This window comes from Dipodomys spectabilis, unplaced genomic scaffold (assembly GCF_019054845.1).
Source record: "Dipodomys spectabilis isolate Male_0828 unplaced genomic scaffold, ASM1905484v1 ptg000089l, whole genome shotgun sequence".
NCBI lineage: Eukaryota > Metazoa > Chordata > Mammalia > Rodentia > Heteromyidae > Dipodomys > Dipodomys spectabilis.
In genome coordinates, this window is record NW_024870766.1 from 21,632,501 (window position 1) to 21,659,282 (window position 26,782).

Consider the following 26,782-nt stretch of genomic DNA (forward strand, 5'->3'; position numbering starts at 1 on the left):
GTCCAATAGGAAGATTGTATACACAATGAGATATTTGGAGCTAAGGATATTTCAACCAGCCAACTTCAGGAAAGACCTGATCACATCTATAAATATGGGTTATAAGAAAAATTGTTCATGTTGAACTACATTCCAATGGCATCAACCTGCTCTATTAGTCATGCTGACTAGAAACACTACTGAGGGGGAAAAAAAAATAAAACTTCTCTCAAGTAACAAAGGGAACAAGTCTTAGAGAATGGTCCAGACATCCCACAAGCTGAAGGGACTTACTCAGAAGAAATGAGAAAATTTGCATGTTCTTTTTATTGTGCCTTTCTCTAATCAAGGTGCTGCAGAATTACATTCCTCGTAAATAGAGTGAAAGTAACAAAAACAATTGGAAGGGAAAAAAGTTGCAGACAAAAACATTTCAAAAACAGAAACTTTGCCTCTCTGGTCTCAGAGGCCTGAGAGGTCTTTGTATCAATTTTAAGTATCGGAAGACAATACTTCCATGTCACCAGCTTTTCTTAATGAAAAACATGAAATACTACAAAAGGGCTTGCCAAAAAGGAAATTACCTGGACATTAGTGACTATAACAACTGCACTAATAATAAATATAACCAGTTTTCTCAAAAGCTTTCCTCTAATGTTTTTACCCTTAGCTCATAGATTCTACTTTAACTTCCCTATCACTGACAACCTAAGCACAGCAAATAATCAAAACAAGAAAGACATATTAGTTTATGTTTTCCTAAACCCTATAAATACTGAGGAAATTATAGCATCCTTCTGCAAAAAACTCTAGCAAAATGAAAGTAAGAATGAGGATGCATGGAAACAAAGATATTTTCAATGAAGAAACACTACTGAGGGTGAAAAAAAAATAAAACTTCTCTCAAGTAACAAAGGGAACAAGTCTTAGAGAATGGTCCAGACATCCCACAAGCTGAAGGGAGTTACTCAGAAGAAATGAGAAAATTTGCATGTTCTTTTTATTGTGCCTTTCTCTAATCAAGGTTTCAATCACCATTCTTCATAGCTTTTGTAATCTTGAACTAACTTGGTAATTTCTCCATCTCCAACTCACCCCAGTTAGAATGAGGACTAGAAGAGCTTGAAACTTTTGAGAGGAAAGATTTCTGTTCTAGCTTAAATGCTTGTTCAGACAAATTGCTTTCATAAATTAAGCGTAAGTACCAAAATCTGTGTGGATATTACAAGTAAGCCTTTGTTTACAGAGGCATCTTAAGGGTCTTAGTGGGTGCTGATGAATATTACCAGGGGGAGATAACATGGACAGTTTCATTACATCAAAATAAATAATGATACAAAAACTGTCTGCAGATATGCTTCAAAATATTACTTCACATCACTTTTTTTTATACTAAATTAAATGCCTGGCCAATAGCTAAAATCACTGATCACTGAGCTGGTAGGTATAGGCTTTATCATTTCTTTTTTATTTCCAGAGCAGCATGACAGTTATTCTTTTTTATTCCTCTACGCTTTCCATGTACATGTCCTATTTTTCATGCTCAAGGTAAACAATGATATCTAAGCAAAACCATTTTTCCCGGTTCTTTGAAGTCTTCAGGTTTCAATTTAAAATTAAATTGAGCATTACCAAAACACTAAGTCTGAGATAATATAGCTTCCTCAACTACCATAAAATAGTCTTTTAAGCTTGTCAAAAAAGGAATATCTTCTGCATTAATGACATCATCTGTATTAAGACTGAGGTAAATCTTGTAGCGTTAGTAGCATAAATGGAGAAGTAGGGTAAAGAACAGAGGCTAAAAGCAGGAGAGTTTGGGTCTGTGACATTTGGGTCAAATACTATGTATGTCATAATAATATATGAGTTTGGGCAATTAACAATTTCTAGAGCCTTCGTTTCAAGTATTTTCACCTCAAATCCATATTGGCATAATGGAAATACTGTTTCTCTATATTAATCAGGATTATTAAAAGGTATGTAGCAAGGTAGAAAGATATTTCTTTGTGACTGTTTTAGTACAAGGCTGGCTCCACACCACTTGAGCCACATCTCTATTTCCAGGTTTGGGGTAGTTAATTAGAAATAAGAGTCTCATGGATTTGCCTGCCTCTTCTGGCTATGAACTATGACTATAATCCTCATATCTCAGTCACATGAGCAGTTAACACTATTGGCATGAAGCATTGGCTGCCAGCTGTTCACAAATTTTCTGATAGCCAAACTGTCTTACAAGCCTTCAGTTCATTGTGGTTATATGACTTAATACAATTCAAAGAACATTATTTTGCATGTTTAATGACATTATTTTTCAAATATTCTTTGTAAAATTCTTCCCTCAAAATGTAGGAAAGAAAATCAAGGAAGAAGTAAATTATTTTACCCTCACAACATAATTTAAATTCCATTATGGTAGGCAAAGTGCATTAATAATTATCAGTCTCATTTGCTAACAGAGTACTTTCTGAAATATAGTTTAGAAACTGCAACAAGGTAAAATGCTGTTCAGATATACTCAAACATACAAACAGAACATCTGTATTATTTTACTTCTAAACAAACTACCCTGACTGATATTGATTTTTAATGAATTCTTTAAAACAAAACTCCCCAATACATATATATTATTTGCTTCTCACTAAGAAGTACTTTAAGTCAGTAATGATCCATCTTCTAACATAATAACATTTCAGTATTTCTTACTGAAGAACATGTCTTAGGTCTAATTAAAGCTTGTATAAACGTAGGTCAGGCTAAACAGAAATTGAGCTCTGAGCAAAGTGATAAAAACTACTGTAAAGGGTACTTCACATTTCATATTATTTCTATATGCATCCCTCCCCATTCCCATCCAACTGTAATACTCCATGATTCAAAACAAGGCTATTTGTATTTCTATAGCCAGGAGCTATACAACAGAGGTAGCTATGCAACAGGGGGATTATAATTAGAAGCAGGAGAAGGAAGTGGCCACATGAAAATCTGTTGTTTTAAAATATGGCAAATTGAAGCAAATACAATTTATAGCTACAGAGAGCAAACTTATGGGTAACAACTTTACTTCACGTCTTTACCTCTACTTTGGCTGATTAACTATGCACTGCAAGAGGAAGGAATGATTATCTCTCCTTAGGAGTCAGCCAAAACAGGATACAACGATGTAGTTTTGGTTCTCATTAACCACAGATTACTCTATGCCTTGATTAGATTGTGCTATTCTAAAATCCTTTTATGCTATTTAATGTCAAGTCAAATTATTTTAAAATAGAATAACTACCAAATGAGTTCAGTGACAGGAACTTCATAAAACTGTTTCCTATTTTGACTTTAAAAAATATTTGTAAATTGTTTCAAATTTTTAAATTTTCCTGTTAGACAGTGCTTTCAGTTGGTAGTTAGTCTGCAAACTGAGTAATCCAGTACTGACACTACCCATCAAATCTAATTCTTTTTCTTCCTACTTTTTCTAACAAAGATTAATATATAAAATATTTTATCTTAATGAAAGCAAGTAAATTATTTCAAAAGATGGATAACTTAATTCTAATTTACAAGAGATTTAAATTAGTTGGTGTCTTGGAGCACAAAAAAGTTAGGAGTACAATTTAAGAGGAAATGCATAAATGTTGATACTGAGGAAAAGCCAATGTTTAAAGATGGAAGAAAACAGATGAAGAAAAGGGTTGAGGGGAGATTGACATGAGACTTTTTTCTTTATTTTTCTATTATTTATTTACTTATTCGTTCAATCTTTCATTCTAGGATATTGAAATTTAGCCAGTTGGAGAGCTAAGGAGAAATTAAAATGCAAAAAGAAAGTTGAAGAGTGACTACAAAAACCCTTGGGAGCTTGGGAGAGTAAAAGAAGAGCAGAGTTATTTGCTCTTAGATTTGAGTTCTTTTTCTATATTTATCGTTTATTTTTATTGTAAAGGTGATGTTCAGAGGGGTGACAGTTACATAGGGCAAGTAATGAGTATGTTTTGTTTTGAACAGTGTCACCTCTTCCCTCATTTTCTCACAAATTTTTCCCTCTCACCCACTTTCACATTTTCAACATACTCTCTAGTGAGAATTGAATTTTGATGCTCTTTTTTCATTCTGAGAATAAAAGCCAGAGTGAAAAACTAGTTAAAAGACACAGAAAAATAAACTAAAAGGAATTTGTATTCATAGGGAGAAAGGTTTGGAATGAAAGACCTAGAAAGCTTGTAAAAATCATATGAAACATCAAGCACGGATCCCCAGCCTTCTAAAAAAAACAGATAATGCTTGCTTCACTCCATCTTGATTGAGGGTAGGATGTACTACAGATAATCTTCAATATGTAGAAAAAATCTGACTGGTGAGTGTCAAGACCAGTTTGGAAAAAGCCTCAGTTCACTGGGCAAAAACAGAGATCAGCAGAATATCTTTCTATTAGCATATACTTAAGAATTTCTAGTTAATTTATTCAATAGTATTTTTAGAAGTATAATTTTGATCTCTATTGACAGTTTGTGTGTACCTATTATCTAAAATACTTACTTTGGTCAGACATGGGTCAACTTTCCACTGGTTTACTGTAAGTCTCAAGGGTATGTTATATATGTTCTTGTTTTTCTCCTTTTTTGTTATTAAGTAGTTGTAAAAATGATGTATGTATATTTTGATATTATTAATTCTTTAAACATTTTCCTGTCTCCCATTCCACTCCCTTTTTAACTCAGTTACTCCTGAAGCCAAGTTGCTCACAAAATCACAGCTACGTCTTTGGGATTGGTTGAAAATCTCCACAACCCATTTACTCAGCTTAGACAGATACAGCACTGTCCAGATACGGAACTCTGGACATATGTCTGTCAGAGCAGGAACTGGAGCTCTTATACTTTCTAATTCTTCCCTGGAAATTGTAAGGATTCAACCATTGTTGCTCTTAAATAAACATAGATAAAGTCATTTTTGCACCCCTTGTAGTATTCTTTTAATATAAATAAAACTTTACCTAATGTGTCAGAATCATTCACATGTAGCCATGCTAATCCTCTCATTTATGTTACACCAAGGGCAGCCTCTGGGAACGATTCCAGAGATCTTCGGCAATATCGATCCTTCCTCTGTACCAGCACTTCCCTTATGACAATATTTCTTACTGTGCACCATGGCTATTTTCTTTTCAGGCTTCTTCCTTTTAACAACTATTATCTCCATCAATGCAAGAACTTTATCTACTTTATCACTTGAGCCACTACCTGGCCCAATGCCTAGTACACAGCAAGTACTCAATAGATATCAGTGGATGTATAGTATTTACCTCTCCAATAAATAGCTGTGTAGCTAAGAAAAATATTAATCCGTATTTGTTTCTAAATGAAAGAAAAACACTTAAACATTATTTCCTTCACAAAGGTTCTTTCATAAACTCTTGCCATTATTTCCAATATGATATTACAAGTTAAAAAAATTACTTACAAAAACATCAGTTGAAACAGAGCTTATATTTGGAAAAAAAATATTTCTGACCTCTCCTCTGTCTTCCAAAGCTGGCTACCTCTAGAAAGAATCAATTTTTAAAACAATATTTAGTAGTAGAAAGACACTCAATTTCTACTTTATTTTACTGTATACCTAAAATATGCAAAAAGGAGAAAAACATTTTTATTTATCATTTTAGTAGAGTATTTTGCTTTTGCGGGAATATATTAATTATGCTTTATAAGAATAACAAACTTTTATTAATATATTCCTGTAAATTGTTGCAGAAAACTAAATTATTTTTAAAGTAGCAATTAAAACTGCCAGCATTTGGTATATTATTTAACATATTAGTTCTTAAAACTGGTAATATGTATTATCTAAAACTTACATTGTAAAGCATATTATAGAAGCACTGAGTAATAGATTTTTCACTTCCATTTATACTTACATAGAATTTCAAACATTTTATTAAATCCATGGATTAATGTCATTTAAATTTAAAGTAATTTAAATTTAAACTAATAAGGACAGTGGAAATCTAAATCCCATTAACATATTTGAAAGATATATGAGGGAAGAAATCATTTTTTTTCCAAAGCTTATCAGTTCTGTTTCAACTGATGCCAGTTTTTATGATCTCAGTACAAACTAAACTGATATTATCATTTGCTTTTGAAGACTAATTTCACAAGAACATAAAGTTGCAGGGGATAAAAATGAAACAAGTTGGAAGAATAGGGCTAATGCTATTGGGAAAAGTCACTATATCCAAAGTAGTGTTCCCTTTTGTCCACATCCCTGCCAGCATTACTTTTCTTGATAATGGCCATTCCAACTGGGGTGAGGTGGAATCTCAATGTTGTTTAGATTTGCATTTCTTTTATGGCCAGAACACTTCTTCATGTGTCTATTGGCCATTCTTATTTCCTCTTCAGAGAAGTCTCTCTTTAAGCCTTTAGCCTACTATTAATAGGGTGGTTGTTTCTTTGAGGATCTATGGGGACGAGACTGAGGGGAGGTTAATTTTTGGAGCTCTAAGTATATTTTAGCGCTTACCTATGACCCAGACATTCCACTCCTGGGCATTTACCCCAATGACCACAAACAAGACCCCACTAAAGCTATAAGCAAAACTATGTTCATTCCAGCACTACTTACCATAGCCAAGACAGAGTATCAACTCAAATGCTCTTCAGTGGATGAATGAAGCAAGAAACTGTGGCACACACACACACACACACACACACATACACACACACACACACACACACACACTGGAATTCTATGCTTCCATCAGAAAGAATGACATCACCCCATTTGTAAGGAAATTGAAAGACTTGGAAAAAAATCAGATTAAATGAAGTAAGCCAGACCCAAAGAAACATAGTCTCCAAGGTTTCTCTCATTTGTAATAATTGGTATATGTCTAGGATAGTACTACTAGACAATCACAATACCTCAATAATGATGTTCATATGACTTTATAAAATGATGCTAAGCAATACGAACTACAAGATATGGACACAAGAGATTTCTTTTTTTCTTTTTTCTTTCATTTTTTTATAATTTTTCCTTTGGTTTACCCTGCTGTCACTCTTTTGATTTCAGTACTCTTTGCACTGTATATAAGTTTATCTGATTTGGGTATGGGAAGGAGAATCACAGAAATGGTGAGACTAAAGGACAATGTGTGAACCATGCAACAGTGATACTCACAGGGCACTACGCTGGAAATGAACTTTACAACTTGGAAGAGAGGGGAGTCTGGAGGGAGGGAAAGTGGGAGAAAACAGGGAGGAGGTAACAATGTTCAAGAACAACTGTCCTCATTTCCTTACTTATGAAACTATAACCCCTCTGTATATGTACCTTTATAATAAAAATAAAGATTAGTGTGTATATATATATATATATATAAAATGTATATACCCAAAGTAAAAGTTCAAAATTTTGTTTAAAATTAGTTATATATCTTTATTAAAAATAGTCACATACCTTTATTAATTACATTATATTTTCAGTGGGTAAATCTACATTTTAAAGCAATTTTATGTTTAAAAAGAAATTCACAAACATATTTTTGGTAAAGGCCAATTTTTTGTGGGCCAATTTTTCCTTCAGCATGCTTTATATAGTAGGTGATTCCAAAATCCATATTATCTCCAGAATACTATAGAGTTAGAATCTCAAAATTATTATAAAATGAAGTTCATCTAAACAAACACACACAGAAGTTATCTATGGTCTAAAGTTATAAGCTTATTTGAAATGTGTAACCAGTCTTAATTTTTTGAACATTTTTTATTATCTTTAAGGAGCTGTACAAAGGAGTTGCCATTCATCAAAGCAGCGTATGAATACAGTGCATCTTAATCACCGTCGCCCTTTTCAACATTTTCATCCACCCCTCCCAACCTAGCCTGTCCCTTACCTTAATTTTAGGTTATGTATTTGACATAACTTAGGTTACACTTCTTAACACAGTAGTCTATGTATACAAAGCATCTTGATCTGCGTTTTCTTGCCTGCATTTTCTCTCCCCTTCCCTCTTCTTTCTACCCCTCTTTCGTGGTCTCAACCTCTCCTTCTGCAAGTATTCATTTCTTGGTCCTTATTTTGTTGGGCTCTGAAATATACTAATTCTTTAAAAGGATTAAGTCAAAGCTATTTTTAATTTTTTAAAACAAGTTTATTTCTGGATTCCCCAAAATTAAATAATCACAACAATTAATGTTTTCAAATGAAATAAAAGGCCATATTATTCCCAATAGGAACACAATGCTTTAGACTGCCAACCTTATACACAGTACTGGGCAAGAAGAGGCACAGTTCTACTCTATGGTCAGAATCGGACCATAAGATCAATGTTGGAGAAAAACAGTTCCAGATGAAACAATGAAATATTCTTCCCTAAAGCTTTCCTCATGATCATTAAAAATAACATTGCATTTTTTTTTCATTCAAAAATGATCATGGAGAGTTGGGTGCTGGTTGGCTTATGCCTGTAATCCTTGCTACAGAGAGCTTGAAATCTGAAGGTAGAGGCTAGAAGCCAGCCCTGACAGGAAGTTCCTGAGACCTTTTGCCCCAATGATGGTTTGAGCTGATGGTTTGAGCTGTGGCTAGCCTTGAGCACAAAAGCTCAGGGACAGTAAGCAGGCAAAGTTCAAGACATATGATCGACAAAAAAAAAAAAATTAAAAAGCTTCCTCTTTTTCCTTTTTCTTATTCTTTTACAAACTTCTGGTTACCAAAGGAATAGAGATTCACTGCAAAATGAGATAAAGATAAAAGGAAAAAGGAAGAAAACATAAGCAATTCAGTGAAATAGAAAATAAAAATATAAATCCTCCTAATTTTTCCTAGTTACTTCCTCCAGAAGAAACCTGTTAATTCCCTGACAATCTTTTTTCATTTTTCTCTGTATATAGGCTTGTTATTTATGTATCTATATAATATTTTTATACAAATCATCCTCACACTTCTTAGTTTTACATATTATTTTTGTAAATTAAAATGTTTAGACATTTTCCTAGAATGTACAAAACTGACAACATGGACAGAATAGTCCATGAGACACTTATTTCCAATTAACCACCAAAAAGTCCAGAAGTAGAGGTATGGTTCAAATGATAGAATAACAGCCTTGAGTAAAAAAGCTAAGGACAATGCCCAGGGCCTGAGTTCAAGACCCAATACCAGGGAAAAAAATTAGAAAGTTGCTCTAAGATGAGTGCAATGGCATACAGCTACATTCCCAGAGAGTCAGAAGGCTAAATTCTGAGGACTAAGATTTGATGCCAGCTTGGAGAGATAAATCTCCAAGATTCAATTACTAACAAAAGGTCAGAAGTGGACACATGGCTTGATTGAGAGAGTGTCAGATGTGAGCAAAAAGCACAAGCTGGAGCTCAAAGCTCTCAGTTCAAGCCCTAGTATCATGAGCACATGGTTCTCATGCAGATACATACACACATACATAAAATAAAAAATTTTAAAAATAAAACTAAAAGGGCTTTAGGGTAGAATATGGTAGAATGCCTACCTAGTAAGCACAAAGCCCTGTGTTCAAACCTAAAAGACACACACACACACACACACACACAATTGTACTAACAATCTGAACACAGTTGAAGGAGTTTATCTTAAATGAAGTGGCTCAGCCAAACACAAAAACAAGCACCGCCCATGTTCTCAAAAAGTCAAAAAAAGTGTTTGCCTTGAGTATAATATTAGCCATTAAAGGAAAAGAGAGATGGAGATAGATATTGGCACTTTTGACCACCACAGTAGAATGACTCTAGTTCACAACTATTTATTACATGTCTGCAAAAAAAACAAAAACAAAAAAAACCTGTAAGAGAGTAGTTTGAGGATTTGCATCTAATAAATTACAAGTGCTAATGTCATAGGAAAGCTAATTAACCAGATTTGATCATTTTATATGCCTCATACATATATAAGATGATCGCCATGTACTGTTACTGTACATTATTATGTGTCAATAAAAGTAAATAAATGCATGTTTTACAAATTGCCCTAAACTTCCATGAATTCTTTAGAGTTCTTGCCAATATTTTAAAATAATGGTATATAATTTTCTATGACCTACACTCCAGAAAATACTGAAGGTAATTCTCACAGAGAGTTTGTTGGACAAACGATTTTGCTAGAAATAAATGGGGTATTTATAGGAAAACAATTCTCAGCATAAAATAACTAATCATTTGATGAAAAATTATCCATATATCTTTAAAATAACAAAGATAAAATAACCATAGAATTGGGCTTCAACTAAGAGTAAAATTAGTCATTAGTAAAAAATGGAAAACAAACATTCTAATATCCATTTCAAGAAATCACAAAGATTCACTAAAAGAATGGGAAAAATGAAGCATTCACTATATTTATTCAATATTATTATATTCCATCAAGTGAGAAATTGATATAATTCTAAAGACTGAAACTGCAGTTTAAGATGCTTAAATAATTTCTATCCTCTGAAAATTTCTACTAATGTTAAGCAAAAACTTTCAAATCAAAATATTTTTCACACTTAAAAATTGTGAAAATTGTCACACATTAGTGGTGGTTTAGAGGAAAAGATCTGCCTTGTGGAATTAAAACAAAAAAAGGTAACTTAGAAATTGATAGATTGATGACATAGAATAAAGAAACATTATATGGATGTTACTTTTAGAGATATTTAAGTTTTTATTCATCACTTTTCTCCATTAATTCTAAGAATAACATTTTGTAGCTGTGATCAAGAATGGAAAAATGAAGGCTTCCTTCTACCCGCTTTGAAAATCAGTAATGCCTAAATGCATACCTGAGAGATTACAGCTGGCAATAGTTATTATCTCATAGTTCTCATGTGAACATGAACTAAGATAACGAGCAAGTGTCTAATACCATGACAGTGCCAGCTCACTCAGTTTTTACCACTGCTCACCAAGAGACAGGGATTCACACTCTTCCAGGGGTACCTGATGCTGCAATAATACTGAAATCCATAACAATTTCCCATGCATGCCATATTCATGATACTTCCTCTACAATCTACATCTTTCTCCTCCATTATCACTAGTAAAATCTCCTTTCTTAGCAACACTTTTTACAAATGTCCACTTCATTTAGTCTTTTTCCAATATCTGTTATCAGAGTTCACTGTAGGTGGGATTTTGTCTTTCTATTATATGTGGCCTTTAGAGTATAGGACCATGTCAAAACATTCCTTTAGATATTTTTTGTTATTATCTTTAAGTAATTGTACAAAGGGATTTCAACTCAATATATCACTTTCTGATCAATGTCACTCACCTCTTTCATCTTTCTTGCCCAACCTTCCCTTCAATTTATCTAATCCCATTTTAAACTCCTGAAAAGGATGTGCTTTCTTATCTCTTTAATATCCTCAGTATCTACTATAGTATATACAAAACTATCCACTGATTTGAAGGTTTGGCAGAGAGTTTATGTACTTTTACTTAGGTACACAAATATAATTTTATTCTTTCAAAATAGGACTTTTCCAGAAACTCTTCATTATCTTTTGAAGAAACAATTAACGGACTGATTAATTAATATTTATTAATTTATAATTAATTAAAATTATATTGATTTATAATTTAAATTTTGACATATTAATTTACAACCTTATTGAGTTAATATCTTAAATTAATGCAATATTAATTTAGTACATTCTGTCAATTAATTTTATAAAATAATGCAAATTTAAAATATATTAATATTTTACATTATATTAATAATAAATTAATCAATAAAGTTTATGTCTAATGTATATTAAATACTTCAGTTCTCTAATTTACACATGCAAGTACCATTATTTAAAGAAATATATTCTAAAAGGAGAAGTAACTCACTTCACCATAGTTTCCTTTAGCAATCAAACATTATCATCTATATAATAATAATCAAGAAAATAAAATGGAAACATGAATATGGAAGATGTAAAATAGTAAAAACATAATGTGTGAAAGTTTAAAAGCAAATTCAAGCAAAATAAAAGAAAACAATTCTCTTCAATTCAATAAGAAATTACTGTATCTGGAAGAAGACGAAGAGGCCAATGAAGAGCACTCAAAAGTTATTATCCTATAACAATGTTAATATATATAATTTTACTTGAGAAAGAAGTTTACAGAATAATAGCATGATGAAACGTACCATTTAGAAGCAGCAAAAGCTTCCATTTTCAGTATTATTCTCTTTGTTCAAGAAACTTAGAGTAGTAAATAATTTACTACTGTCATTAAACTCATCTAGTTATGTTATCACAAGTTGCAAATTTGGCTAAGGTAAAAACTTTAATCTTATAATAAGAATGGATGTCTATTAGGGATTGTCTTAAAACCACCAACTTCATTTTGGTAGGTATCTTATCTCACATAAAATATGTTGCTAGACATAAAGTGTCATTGGTTTACCTCTAAATGATCCAGCCCCTTCAGGAAACTGGGTGTAGCTTTAATAAAATGGGACTCATAAGTTTTTATTACATTTATAATGAATGCTTTTCAGTTTTATAGGCTCTTTGAAGGAGCAATTTAGTTTCTCTATTAAAACATGAGTTTATATCTTTCAGTACTTTCAGGTTTCAATTTTATGCAGCTACTACTCTAAATATAAATGAAGATATTAAAGTTTTAATAAAGGTATATAGTTATTTTTACTAACATGTGTGGGATATAAGTTTACAAAATTACAAGGAAAAGAACAAAAGAATAAAAATCTTTTTCTATTCTGATTATTTCAGTTTTTTCTATCATATAAATTAATCAATGACTACATCAAGATATATAACATATTTATGCATTAGTAAAGATTTATGGTATTGCCTCTCTCAGAATAAAAATCTATTTTAAATGTCTTATTGGCACTGTGAAGAGTGTAAGACTGTTTAATTTTACTTGGCAGATCTTTAAACACCAGTGCAACCATATATTTTCAGACATTCTGAATTTATTTACACCATCAAAGTCTAATTCTACCTCAAAAGCAGGGCTATACAACAAACCCAACATAGCCACAACATTTTTGTTTATTTAATTTCTAATCAAAAGAGTTGAAGATTTTCTAGGTCTTGTAGAAGGAACTGATAATTTTTAGTGATTAAGGTATTACTTCAGCCCATAAATACTTAAGAAAAGGCAGAGACAGGGTGGGAAGGTAACTCAGTGGTAGAGTGCTTGCCTTGCATGCATGAGGCCCTGGTTTTGATTCCTCAGCACCACATAAGTAGGAAAAGCTGTAAGTGGCGCTGTGGTTCAAGTGGTAGAGCACTAGCCTTGAGCTGAAGAGCTGAGGCACAGTGCCCAGGCCCGGAGTTCAGGCCCCATGACTGGCAAACAAACAAAAACAAAAGGCAGAAACAAACAGCAATAAATAGTGATACAGCTGAATTTAATAATATATCTACATGCATAGTATATAATTCAACAATAGTACTGGAAACATTGAGGACTATCAACCAACTCTGAACACAGGAAGACTGAAAGAAAGGGCTGCACCTTGAATGATAACTGGAAGTTCATCAAATAGATGAAAGATGAAAAAGCACTGTGAACAATAGAAAGAACCTACACATTATTGATTGCCACTAAAATATTGTACTCTTGCACCAATTAGCATTTTTTTGGGGGGGGGTCCAGTCGTGGGGCCTGAACTCTGGGCCTGGGCGCTGTCCCTCAGCTCTTCAGCTCAAGGCTAGCGCTCTACCACTTGAGCCACAGCGCCACTTCTGGCTTTTTTTTTTTTTTTTGCTTATGTGGTGCTGAGGAATTGAACCCAGGGCCTCATGCATGCAAGGCAAGAGCTCTACCACTGAGCCACCTTCCCAGACCCATACCAATTAGTATTTTGATTTCCTTTATTCAAAAACAACCTCAATAGAAAAAGTATTATAGTGAAAACATACTATTTTTACCTAGTGCACTTTTAGATTCTATCTTCCCCAAGGCAAAATCAGATCTTATTCTTTTAATCCTGATTCAAATCTTGGCTTTGTTTGGATGCTGGGATGTTTGGGATATACATGTTCTTCTAAGAAACGTATAATTTAAATCTAGTATCACATACATACCCTCATCTTGACACAAGACAAATGATTCATTAAATGGATACAAAAAAATCATGGCTACATCCTATGATTATATGGAGGAAACCAATATACTATCACAGACCAACTTTTATAACATCAAAGCCACAAGCAATTGCTTTAATATCAAGGAGGAACTTTTATATCATTTTGGAGAATTACCACATACCTTCTATATTCTAAATATCTTTCTGATTTAGCATTTTAAGAATCTATTCCTCAATATGTAATATTAAGAAGTGACTGGAGCTGGGAAGGTGGCTCAATGGTAGAGCACTTGCCTTGCATGCATGAGGCCCTGGGTTCGATTCCTCAGCACCACATAAGCAGAAAAAGCCAGAACTGGCGCTGTGGCTCAAGTGGTAGAGTGCTAGCCTTGAGCTGAAGAGCTGAGGGACAGTGCCCAGGCCCAGAGTTCAGGCTCCATGACTGACAAAAAAAAAAAAAAAAGTGACAACTCTTAAGTGAAGTAAGCCAGGCCCAAAGAAACATAGGTCCTATGGTTTCCCTTATTTGCAATATCTAGTATATGTCTGAGACAAGCAGAAAAGGTCAGATAAGGTGATGTTAGGGAAATGAACCCTGAGATATGTATTCAAATGTTTTTTTCTTGCATGCGATTGTTACTAACACATTTATAAGATTATTTCTTTGTTGCTTTGTATGTCCCTCCTCCACAGTATAACCCCTGCTTTCACTGTATTTGATGTCAGTATAATTTGTGGAGGGGAAGGGGAAAAACAAATAGTTTAAATAGGGATACAGGTGTACCCACTGCAACAATGAGATGTACAAGTCGTTACGTCGAAAAACGAACTTTACAACTTTGGTGGTGGGGGGGGAGGATTGGGTGGGGGGGCAGGGGGAGGATGGGAAGGGATGCAAAGGGGAAACAAAGGAGGAGGCTACAATGCTTGATAAGAAATGTACTCATTATCTTGCCCATGTAATTGTAACCCCTCTGTACAGTATTTTAACAATAAAAAAATAAAAAATAAAATAAATAAAAAAGAGATTATTGGATCACAGGGCCTTATCCTCAGTAGTGGCATTAATGCCCTTACAAAAGAAGCCTAAAGAGCTTGCTGGCCTCTTCCATCATTCAAAGACATAGCGAGGAGCAACTGTGTTTGTGGACAGACACACTTAGCTTTGATCATGAGCTGCATTTTCTTCAGCCTTTGAAAATCACTTTTTCGTGTTTGTGTGCTTCCCAGAGTAATGCATTTTGTTATAGTAGCCCAAATGAATAACTGACACATATTCATCCTCCTGAAAAATTGGGTGCAAATCCCAAAGCACTTCTGTTAAGAGGTGGATTCTTTATTTTTACTGCATGTTTCTAGTATTGAGTTTTAAAAAAAAAGTTCTAGGGTAAAGTAGGATTGTCACCAAATAACAATGAGCCCAAATAAAGGATTGCCACTTCTTTTGATATCAGATTATTAACTTCCATGATCCCTACTACTGAAAAAAAAAGGTCAGTACAATTAAAATCCATTGATAAAACTCAAATTTGCCTGGAAAGAGGAGCTGTTAACTAGAGTGTTGACCTCTGTCTCTGCCTTGTTAATAATTCTCCGGTGGCAAGTTTCATGAATCAAAAATAACTGCACTTGCCATATACCATAGCTTCCCATTACGTAGAATTCATTGTTAGAGAAGTGTCTTCCCTTCTCCTGTGGAGGGAGGCCTATCATTTGAGCTGATCTACTCCAAATAAGCCCAACGGGGCAAAGATGAGTGTCCTCACAGTTAGTTTCACTCATGAACCCGGCCAGTGATTCAAGAGCCTCTACTTTATACTAGGTTCCTGTACTCTAATGATCCACAGTAAAGAGGATATGTAGAATTGACTGTTCTCACAGACTTGCTGAAACAGTGCTAAAATATAACATCAAAGGAAGACATTATCTGAGTATGAAGGGAGTTTGGGAAATGGACTACTCTTTAGGAATGGGATAAAGAGATAATAAGCAATTTTACACTACAAACTCTAGCTGACCCAATACTGATGGATTAGTAGAGAGGAAGTAGGCATAAGTGTATAAAGGATGTTATAGAAAACTAGCCTCCTGAAATCCATATTGGAAAATAGGGAGTTAAAACATGCAAGCAAACAATTCAATGTTTTTGAAAAAACATGCAAGCAAGAAATTCACAGGTGTCCATCATATATTGGCATCACATTGTGTGTTTAGTGAAGAAAACCAGACATTAGTCTTTTGCTTCAGATTGTTAGTATGGATACTTATACAAAGGTAATTTAGCTAGGCGCTGGTGGCTCATGCCTATAATACTAGCTATTCAAGAGGCTGAGATCTAAGGATCATGGTTCAAAGCCAGCCCTGGCAGGAAAGTATATGAGACTAGAAAACTGGAAGTGGTGCTGTGGCTCAAGAGGTAGAGTGATAGCCTTGAGCTGAAGACCTGAGGGACAGTGCCCAGGCCCAGAGTTGAAGCCCCATGACCAACAACAAAAAAAAAGTAATCTAGCCTTTGGCAAATAGATCTTACAAATCAGAGTAAAAGTTAAAAACTCCTAAATTAGAACTATCTATTCAGACACATCACATGTACCATTAAAAGGAAAAGATCACAAGGGTGATATTTCATTTGATAAATTTGATATTGATTTAAACAAAATGTTCCCATGAAAAGAAGTAATCATATTAATACAAAAGACATTGTGTGTTGTTTCACCGCACCTATTCAATGAACACTTACTGAAGGCATCTTATGAACCAGCCACTGTTGTTGCTTGCACTGGGAAATAACTACAAACAGCAGTGCTCTGATGACATCCTGGTTCAATTAAAGGAGACATATGTCTCCTTTAGATGATTTAAAAAATAAACAATGCAGGAAGAATATAGAGAATAGGGAAGGGTATAGTTTAAATTTTAAATACAGTGGTCAGGAAATGTAGGCATATATTTTGTTTTAATTTTTGCTGTCTGAAATGGGATCTTGAACTTGGTACTTTAAGCTTTGCTCATTGGCTGATGTTCTACCAACTGAGTCATGCTTACAACACAAAGGAGAATTTTTTTAAGAAAAAGAAAATGTTTATGACAGAGTAGATTAGGAATAAGTCAGTGGATTTATTTTTAAGATTTTTTAAAATACTTTTTTATTGTAAAAATACTGTGCAAAGGTGTTACAGTTACATGAGCAAGGTAATGAGCACATTTCCTATCAAGCATTGTTACATCCTCCTTTGTTTTTCCCCTACCATCCCTTCTCTTCCACTTCTGAAACTACACTCCCGCCCCTCCCCACCTAAACAGTTTTTCAACATAGTGTCTTGTACAATCTCATTGTTACAATGGGTCAACCTGTATCCCTATCCCTATTGAATCATTTTGTTTTTTCCCTTTCCCTTCCCAAACTAGAGAAGTATGTACAAGATGCAAGGCACCGACATCAAATGCAGTGACAACAGGGGTTATACCAAGGGGGAGGAACATACAAAGCAACAACAACAAAAAAATCACACAGTACCTCATAAATACAAGAAAGAAAGAAAAACTACAAACAAGAAAGAAAAAAATCACTTGTGTCTTGATCTTAGGGTTCATTTCACTTAACATCATCTTATCTGGTCATATGTACATGACTTTTCAGTGGATTTTTAAACATTAAATCTAGTAAAACAAGGAAACCTGAAGAATTAGAACCATAATACTACTTATTCTGCTCTGTCACAATCAAACATTAGTTAAAAATCTTACATTTGATTTCCACTTTTCTATTTCCAGGAATGAGAGACACTGGTTTAATAATAATAATTAATAATAATAATAAAGATCCTCAGGATATCATGCAATATAATCAGCGGGAGAGAAACATAGTCCAAAATCCTTGAGAGAATCCACCAAACTATAAAACTTCTCTTGAAAACAATTTCTGTGCCTTGGGATCATTACAATGGTTACCCTTGTAAGAATTTTGTTAGGAATAAGTTTAAAATGGTTTCTTTAATAATACAAAAGATCTCACTGTATGGAATTGCTGAATAGACTAGACTCACAGATCAGTCATGCTCTTAAAGTCTAACCATTACAATCTAATCTCAGAAACAAAATAAATCTCACTTTAGAAAAATCATCTATCACCTTCCAAGGGTCTGCATTTTAAAATATTATTCTAAAATAGCATCATTTCTCTAGTGGATGAGAAATTATCATGTCCTATCTAAGAATTTTTCAATGACTTGAGACAAATCTTGCTGTGAGGAGCTTTGAAAATAGTTTCAAAGCTCACAGTACTCATTGATGCAAATGTCTCATGAGAGGCATCTACCTTTAAAATGCATTTTACAAATCCCTTCTCTTGAAAATAAGTTACAATATGAACTGTAAGTCATAAAATAAAAATCTCATTTTAGTTTATAATAAGCCCCACAGCATATAGTCACCTCTGCATTATAACATACATGATAAATACCCTATTGAAATATAATGCCCTATATGATTTTCCATGTTCATAAACTATTCAATAATACTGATTTATTGATCTAGTTGCATTAGTAATGAATTAATTATATACTATAAGATTGCAATAATGAAAATTCTCTACTATTACATGAAAATTTTGTACTATTCCTGCTATTTAGATTTTATGTAACAAATTTAAGCAACACAACCACCATGTGTTTGAGGTTCTTTCACAATAAAATATTATCTTGATAGTACTTTCGTGTGCCATTTAGGTTTCATGACAGCACGTGATGATACTTTCCTAGGCTACTTTAAGAAATTAAGAAGGTACGGAAGCTAACTGATCTACACAAGGTCACAGGGTAAAATACTACATTTAAACCACACTATTTTATGTGCATTGATAGAATTTCTTCTGATAAACATTCACTACCTAAGAATTATACAAAATGATTCTATATTCTCATGAAAATAAAATCATCTTTACCAAAAACCAGATGCTAAATAATATGGAAAAATGAAATACCATGCTTAATTCTTTTATAGACTATAAATTGCATAGCTTTAAGATATCTATACATTTGGAAGTAATAGCACTCTGTGTTTTTGCCACAACAAAAACTTAATTTACAAAAAATCAAAAGGAAAAAATAATGATAAAATCTCATTTAATTCTATTTCGTCTTTCCATTCTAAATATCTGCCACAAAGGCACCTAACTAATTTTTAAGCAAATAGACCTTACTTATGTAACTGTAACCCCTCCATACATCACCTTGACAATAAAAAAAGTTAAAGCAAAGATAATAGTAGGAGTGGGGGAGCATGGCTCAAGTGGTAGAGCACCTAACCACCACACATGTGACCCTGAGTTCAAACCCCAGTCCTACAAAAAGAAAAGAGTAACAGTAGCATAAAAGATTTGTACAAAACAAAACCAAAGAATGTGGAAGAGTTTATGCAGGGACAAAGATTTCCAATTAGCTATTTATGGAACAGAAGAATTCTGAGGACCCCCGTGTGACAGAAATAATGAAAGAAAGCCAAGCAGTTGAAAGCCAAATTCTCACACTTGAAGACGTTTTGATGCCAAACAAAAAAGGCAATAAAACAGAAAATCATATAAGATATTAATTGTTAACTACAAAATAGGAATTATCAGGACAAAAATCTTCAGATAAAATTTTTTGAGAAAACCGTCTTCTTGAAAACTATTTAAAATGCTAACTAGACCTACTCATTTTCCCTAAGTCAGTAGTGACCCAGGACAAGTAGCATAGAACCCTCCAGTAGAGCAGTATTTGCATTTACAACGTGTTTGCCTGCTAAGGCCTTATATGTAAACCAAGCCTCCGTGGCACCACATTTCCCCGGGTTTGATTCTCTCGTTGTTTTTTCACATTAATTAAAGAAAATACTTTTACAGAAATGACAAATCCGATTTAGCTGAGCAGCCTCCGCTGTGAGCCAAGAGTGTGCAGTGGCGACCTCAGGAAACTACCAGACCACCTCTCCCCGGGGTCTCACCATGGCGGCCTACCTACAGCCCTCCGTGTGGCCAATGTGTATCCCTCCATCGTACGCTGATCTTCGCGAAGATCAAAAGATTTGGCTTTGGATTGGTGAAACTGGATGTAAAAACAAAGTCATGAAGTGGTGTGGAATTCTCAACACCTGGTTGAGTTACCAGGACTGGTAAAGTTACCAGGACTTTGGAGACCAAATATAGATGGTGTGAATGTGGTCTGACTTTCACAGAAAAATGGAACACTGATCACACTTTGGGAACAGAAATCTCCATTGAAGCCTAGATTTGTCAAGGTTTGAAACTGACATTTTATACTACCTTCTCAGCAAATACTGCAAAGAAAAAGTGGTCAAATCAAGTCCTCTTACAAGAGGGAATGTACAAATCTTGGTTGTGATGTTGACTTTGATTTTGCTGGACCTGCAATCTATGGTTCAGCTGTCGTTGGTTATGAAGGCTGGCTTACTGGGTACCAGATGACCTTTGACAGTGCCAAGTCAAAGATGACAAGGAATAATTTTGCAGTGGGCTACAGGACTGGGGATTTCCAGCTACACACTGATGTCACGATGGGATAGGACTTGGAGGATCCATTTATCAGAAAGTTTGTGAAGATCTTGATACTGCAGTAAACCTTGCTTGGACATCAGGTACAAACTGCACTCCTTTTGGCACTGCAGCTAAATATCGGTTGGATCCCACTGCTTCCATTTTGGCAAAGGTTAACAACTCTAGTTTAATTGGAGTGTGCTAAACTCACACTCTGAGGCCTAGTATGAAACTTACACTATCTGCTCTGGAGGCCACAAACTTGGGCTTGCCCTGGAATTGGAGGCTTAATCCAGCTGAAAGAAACATCTGGAAATGAAGATTTGGCCTTAATATATGTCCATTGTGACCAGCAGAGCTGTATTTTAAATATTAGACAGTTGTTAGCTGATCTTAGTTCAATTGGTTATCTAGTTACGAATGCTGTAGTAGTGTAGTCATCTATACATTATTTAGATGTATTTAACTGTTAAATGCACTACCCACCAATAATGAAAAACACCTTTATGAAAATTGTGCAATTGTGTGCATGTTCGTTTTACGTTCTTTTAACATTGACTATTGCCATTGAATGAAATAGATCAGTGGATGTTTTAAGATGAAGTTAAAGATTTTTTTTTGTTAAACTCAGCCATCATTAGAATTACTTTTGTTATACAAGAACATTACAAATTATGAATAAAACAGATATTCAAAATAATGACAAATACCAAAGCTACAAAACTGATATATTCAATCTACATTTCCACCAAAAAAATCTTACTAACATAATTGTTGAGGGTAGAATGAAATGGAAGATGCAATTACACAACAATAAATTATTTTCATAAATATATCTCATCTATTACACTTCTTTATAACTACAACTATAGTATAACTACTATATAGCTATCACAAAGTATAGTTAGTAGGTGATTTATTGTTTAAAAAAAACATCAAATGTTTTTGTTTTCCCTCACACTTGTAAAGGCTGGGAGGCATTTAACTTATGTAAGGACCTTGTTCCTGTGACCCCACATGGCAGAAGGCAATAGAAGAAAAATAAAAGGCATAGGCCATTGCTTTCATCCTCGTTTATAAGGTCATGAATCTCCCTCATAAGGGCTCCAGCCTTATGACTCCATCAGCTCCTAAAGATACCACCTCTCAATACACTGACAATCAGGTTTCAACACAGGAGATTTAGAACACATTCAGAACATGGTATATATCAAATGGATTTGATTTACTTGATTGACTATATCTGTGTGTGTGTGTGTGTGTGTGTGTGTGTGTGTGGTATTAGGCAATTGTTGCTTTTAGAACTTCTCTATAGGGAATATTACAGAGTCATTTTTTCCAGCTCCTAAGAGAAATCAATCCTGTTGAATGTTATGGGACATTGTAGGCCAAGATCTCTCCTGCTAGCCAAATGTATGTTTCTTCTCTCTCCTTCCATCTTTACGCCTTTCTTTTGATTTACAATGAAATTTCATAAACTAACCATTTTAGTTCAAAATAGTAAATAACATTAACAATATCAAAATAATAGGAAGTATACATGCTTTCTGACAAAAAGATCAAATCAGAAACTGTGAGCCTTGCTATTTTATTTTCCCTCTGGTCTCTACTGCAGTTGCTGCAGAATATAATTCTATCCTGAGTTCCACAGAGGAGCTCCTGGGAACAGACCAACGCTGTTAATGAAGGAGGCCTTATTTGAATCACATCAGGAATCAGACTAGTTAGGGCAAATTCATTTGTGTCCTTCCCGCATTAAGTGTTGTTATATAACAATATGGGTGAAAGTGGCAAGAAGTCTCTATGTCTGCTGCAGAGGAACAATCACTCTAAGAAGATGACCTTGGTTCAGGTACAAACCCAAGTACATGCAAATCAACATGTTATAGTACATGGTGTTAGTGTTACATCTTCCTACAGCCTAATGGCCCCAAATCTATTTCCTTAAAGACACACCAGACTATATTAACACTACCTCACATACCATTTTACACAATCGAGATTTAAAAACTCTATTTTACTACTTGTAAAGACAGAGGGAGTTTCATAACATATATCCTGGAACAGTAAAACTTGCCTGCCTTAACCCCATCTATTCCCTATTCACCCAGAGGAAACAAAAGAATATTTCTTTTCTTTTTGCAAAAGTGTTCTTTATGCAAGTCTACCTTAACTCAGCTCAAAACCCACAAAAGTCTAGGCTTGCTAGACAGTTTTATAGCCCTGCTATTAGTTTCCTAAATCAGCATCTCAAACTGCAGTTGTGTTCCTTTTGATGTACAGTGACCCAATGAATGGTTCTGACTTGAGACTGTTAAAGGGAGAATACAGTTTAGAACAGAGCTTCATTTCTCATGCAAGGGAACAGTAAAATAGAACAGAATAAAAGAAATAACAAACAAACCTCATTGAGAAATTATTTTTCCTTAGTTGTTACTCTAGGGTTATAGATAAGAATACCAAGTAAATAATCAACAAGTAGAAAAAGATCAGCAACTACCATCGACAATTCTGAAACTCTTTTTTCAATAAAACACATCATTACTTTTTTGTTTACACTGAAACTGGGACTTAAATTCAGAGTCCTTAGCTTTCTCAACCAAGGCTGGTACTATGCTACCTTGAATCACACAACTCACCTTTGGTGGTTAATTGGAGTTAAGAATTTGACACACTTTCTTGCCCAGGCTGGCTTCAAATTATGACCCTCAGATCTCAGCCTCCTAACACACATGAGCCATCAGCACCTAGCTGTTTTTCTTCTTCCTCTTCTTCCTCTTTTTCCTCTTTTTCTTCTTCTTCCTCCTCCTCCTTCTACTCCTCCTCCTCTTCCTCCTCCTCCTATTAAACTCTATTTAGGATTCAACCTTGGGAATACTTCTCTCTGTTTTTGATTCCAGTACCCTGTATCTTGCATATGTTTATCTGATTTAGGGAAAAGAAGGGGAGTAACAAAATGGTGAAACAAGGACAACCGGTGAACCAATGCAACAGCAATACTCACAAGACACTGGGTGGAAAATAAACTTTACAACCTGGATGGGAAGGGAGTTTGGGGGAGGGGGGTGGGAAGAAAACAAGGGAAGGGGTAACAATGTTCAACAAAAATGTACTCAATACCTTGCTTAAGGAACTGTAACTCCTCTGACATTACCCTTACAATTAAATAACATAATTTTTTTAAAAAAAAGAGATGTTTTACCAATCATTCATCTCCAAGATTCAATTCTTGCTGGTTTTTTACTCTTCAACTAGGAAGAAATGACCTCAGATTCCACTGTAAGTTTTTATATTGTTTATATAGTCAAGTTTGATTTTAAAGGATCACAGAAAAACATCCACTTTAAACATACATAATTTTGTTACTGACTTAACAAAGTAAAAGTTACTGGTTGACCAAGAGGAAGGTAAAAATGACATCAAGGATCTCAAAAGGTCATATCAGGTGCCAGTCACCACATTTAGGCACTCAAAAGTCAAACATTAAATAAAAGCATAGGCCAGTGATTGATTTTTCTCCTAGATGTCCCTCTCTATTTGTGCCATACAAGACATAAGAGAAGTGAGAGAAGAAGTAAGTTATGAGATTTCTTTGAAAAACTACACACAAAGTAAGCTATAGATTCAGTTTATGTTGTGGTGTGTGTTTATCTTGACTTAAGTTTGAATTCACTATTGGACAAGTCTAACAAGCTGGTGGCTAATACCTTCTGATTTGCTACGTGCAAATGATAGTGCTATGTTTCAGAAATCTCTTCAATTTAAAAAAATTTAAACACAAATCTGAACAATTTTGAATGCAAACTTTTTTGTTTTAAGGGTTGCCACAGCATCCTTTAAATAGGTGATTTTTAGTGAACATATATATAGAGAGAGCTAACATTTATTGGTATGTTAAAATAGTTTTTAATAAACTGTTATGTCTTAAGTGCATTAGAAAGCAATTGTTTTTAGTAGAACTAAGTGTTTCTCTGGATGGTTTAATGTGCATTTGATTGTACTTTGCTTAACTAATTAACTGTAAATAAATTTTAGAGAATACAGTGTCTAGTTTTTCTAATGATGCTGAAAGTTTTTCAAATGAGATTTTATGTTTGCATGTGAATGAGAAAACATCTAAATTTACAGTTGGATAAATGTTTACTTTTGTGAACTTTAAAAAACTAAACATACATAATTTGTTGATATTTTAACAAGACGCTCATAGTTAGGAAAAGAGTAATAAAGCGAAGTGTTTAATGCTATTGTTTTTATTTAATATTTTTAAAGGACAAGAAAAGAAAAGGAAGACAGCAAAGATCATTGTCATAACATACAGGGATCACTATTAATTACAATTCCAAAATCAAGGCAAGCCCTTAATTAATAACCTCTTTAAATTACTTTGTTTTGTGACTTCATTACCACATTGATACTTACTAATTTAATTATACCCTGAGAAAAACTGAAATTTTATGGAAGGTTATGAAATATGTGTTAAACCTATAAAGTCTAATTACTAAAGCTTCTTTCACATATTCACAAAGGATGGAGAACTAGAAAATTATCTCTCATAGCCAAAAGAAAAAGTATAAAACAAATGAAAAAAAATCTAGTGAGATGAGATGACTGATACATTTATAAATGGTTTATAATAGACACAAAAGAGAGCCTGGACATAGAATACAGAGAAAGAAGTGAAAATTTAATCTACTTCCATCCTTTGGGTCTTTATAGAAAATGTCATTAACATATTTGTTTTTCTCTTCTTCAATAGAATTGGCTGGACCTGAAGTTTCCTGGTTGCTAATATGTTATCATTACTCAAATAATTAAGACTTGGGAGCAATAGATGTTTTTAATTAGCTACCTCAAAGTATCATTATAATCATCTAATTATCCTTTGAGGCAGCTTATATACAAATGCTTTAAACATTCACCATATTATTTCCATGGGTGTTAGTTCAATGTTTATAGTGTAAAACTAATACATTTTATACAATGTAATGATGAAAATTTAAAAGTATATTTATTTCTTCAGAAATTTGAAAATAACTTTCAGAAACTAGAAAGTCATTAATTACATTTAGATTCAAAATGTTTCAGCTAGTAAAAGTGGTAAAGCTCATATTGGTTTCTGATTTATTCACAAGCCAATAAAGCCTAAAGTATTTCTTAGCCTAAATGCCAAACACTTAGCTATATTCAGTCAACAAGACCGCTTAGTCAGATAATTAATTACCACCATTATCAGGATTTGATGTCCTCCTTTTATAATATATTTTAATCAGCTTGTAATACCTAAGAGCTTTTTCAAAGGCAAAGTTGTATTGCATGAGTGTAAAAAGAGCATATTCATCTAAGTATAACATACAATAGCCTTGAGTGAAAAAGTTGTGCAGGAGCATAAGGCCTAGGGTTCAAGCCCTAGTACAGGCAATAATGATGGTGATGATGATGATAATGATGATGATGGTAACAATAATTTAGTTGAACATAATAGAACATCCAAACCACAGCCACTGGCTAGATTTGCTCATAGATGTAGTCTGTTCAGCATATGTTTGTTTATGGAGAATTGTTTTCACATGAGAATAGGAAATTTCATTGAAAAAAATCAGATTTCTCCTTAAGAAGACAAACAATCCAGGCACAGATGGCTCAAGACTCTAATTCTTGCTACACAGGAAGCTGAGATCTGAGGATCGTGCTTTGAAGCCAGTGGGGACAGCAAAGTCCATGAAGCTTATCTCCAATTAGTAACCAGCAAAAGCCAGGAATGGACTTGTGGCTCAAGTGGTAGAGCCTCAAGCCTTGAGCAACAAAACCAAAGTAAAGCATAATGCTTTGAGTTGAAGCCCCAGGGCAAGAACAAAAAGAAAAGAAAAAAGTAGAAGCACTGACAAAATGAGGCTGTCACACATGTCAGCTATCACTTTGACCTGAGTACAAGCTACATAAGAGTTATTACTTTGTCTCAGACTGATTGACCAGGCTTTATGTTCATCATTTGCTTAAAACTATCTGGAGCTGTCTTAAAATGAAGAAATTCTATGTTTTCCAGAATAAAATAAAACCAGAAGCACTACAGTAATACTTATTGTATTTTTTGCCAGCCCTCTCATGTGTACTTTTTGATCATATTCTTCTGCTGAAAGAAGCTACAGGTCTTGCTTTAACTCTAGTCTGTCAAGGAACAGGAGTATACCTGGCTCTACATCTTCA

At 34.0% G+C, this 26,782-nt stretch overlaps 1 protein-coding gene, 1 long non-coding RNA gene and 1 pseudogene across 2 annotated transcripts in view; 2 read left to right on the forward strand and 1 right to left on the reverse strand.

Moving 5' to 3' along the window:
* The window catches only part of Immp2l (inner mitochondrial membrane peptidase subunit 2), an 850,586-nt gene that overhangs the window by 514,119 nt on the left and 309,685 nt on the right, over positions 1-26,782 (reverse strand). The gene's annotated exons all lie outside the window — the stretch shown is intronic.
* On the forward strand, positions 19,964-20,869 carry LOC122111894 (annotated as a pseudogene).
* Positions 23,950-26,002, forward strand: LOC122111896. The gene is made up of 3 exons (XR_006148059.1): positions 23,950-24,205; positions 25,849-25,851; positions 25,989-26,002. It is a non-coding gene; the product is annotated as an uncharacterized LOC122111896 (long non-coding RNA).